Raw genomic sequence first — 1,287 nt, 5'->3', positions numbered from 1 at the left:
TAGTATCTTTCTTCTCTGTTAGGTACCCTGGATAACTGAGGTCTTAACCATAGGTCTTCTCCTTGGTTCTGCCACCTTGCAGGTGGAGTTATTTCCAACCTTCAACCCACTTCAAAAGGCAGGCAAGGAGAGTCTTGTCTTTTAAAATTTACTTTGGTAGACACTTAAATGCTGTATTCCTTAAATTCTGGCAAACTTGAGAATGCTTGATTGTTGCCTTTTAATCAAAGGAACTTAGATGGGTGTAAATGTATTGAGTCTTTTCTTTTTTGCCTTAAAACTTCTTAAACAGTAGTTCAACAACAATGTATGTTTCTTGCTTTTTTTCTGTTTCTCATTTGATTAGTCACAGGATTATTTATTCCTGAAGTTCAGTTCAATTTCACTAAGATATGTCTTATATTTGATTACTATGTGTATCTTTTCGCTCTTCAAATTCAAGTTTTTATTTCAGGAAAATTTTCATCTATTACGTTTTGAATATACATTTTATTGTTTTATTTTTCTGTTTTCTTTTTCAGAAGCATAATTATGCATGTGTTAGAATCCATTTGCCTATCTTTCACATTTATTATCATCTATTTTTTAAAAATATCTCTGTTCTTTGTCTCAGTACTTTGATGGTTTCCTCAGGCTGATTCTTTATTTCTCTATCATTTGTATTATTTTGTGTAGTTGCTGTTCCATCTGATATGACTTTTTTTTTTCTTTTGGCCATGCCATGCAGCTTGTGGGATTTAGTTTCCTGACCTGGGATTGAACCAGGGCCATGGCAGTGAGAGCACCAAGTCCTAACCACTGGACCACCAGGGAATTCCCATGACTACTTTTTTTTTCATTCCTTTTCTGAGCTACTGACTCCTACTAGCTTACTTTTTGCCTTTTTTTGTTATCTTTTATGTCTCAGTTGTTTTATTTTTTCCCCATTCTTTTAGTCTCCCTGTTACCTTGAAGAATTTTTTGTATTTCTTTCCTATTTTCTATGGTAATTAATAATTTACATTTACTGAACTCTCAGGATGTTCCAGAAACAGTGATTTTCAAATCACTTTGTATTCATTTTGTAGTTAATATTCAGAATAAAATTATGAGAGTAGGTACTATTATTAACTGTTTTTACAGATAACTAAACAGTAAAAATTATTAGTTCATAATTTACAGTTATGAAGTCCTTTCTATTGGATGAAGCACTTGCTTAAGGACATTGTGGAAAGAAAAGAGGAGAGTTAGCCAAGATCACAGCTTTGACTTAGGCACTGTGACTCAAACGTTCTTTCATCGAATATC

General features: G+C 32.9%; 1 non-coding gene across 1 annotated transcript; it reads right to left on the bottom strand.

Moving 5' to 3' along the window:
• Positions 1-741: 741 nt before the first annotated feature.
• TRNAE-CUC lies at positions 742-813 on the bottom strand. The gene has a single exon. It is a non-coding gene; the product is annotated as a tRNA-Glu (tRNA).
• Positions 814-1,287: the final 474 nt, after the last annotated feature.

Source organism: Monodon monoceros, unplaced genomic scaffold, assembly GCF_005190385.1.
Source record: "Monodon monoceros isolate NGI ecotype Baffin Bay Population unplaced genomic scaffold, NGI_Narwhal_1 Super_Scaffold_11, whole genome shotgun sequence".
Taxonomy (NCBI): Eukaryota; Metazoa; Chordata; class Mammalia; order Artiodactyla; family Monodontidae; genus Monodon; species Monodon monoceros.
This window is presented reverse-complemented; position numbering and strand designations above follow the sequence as displayed.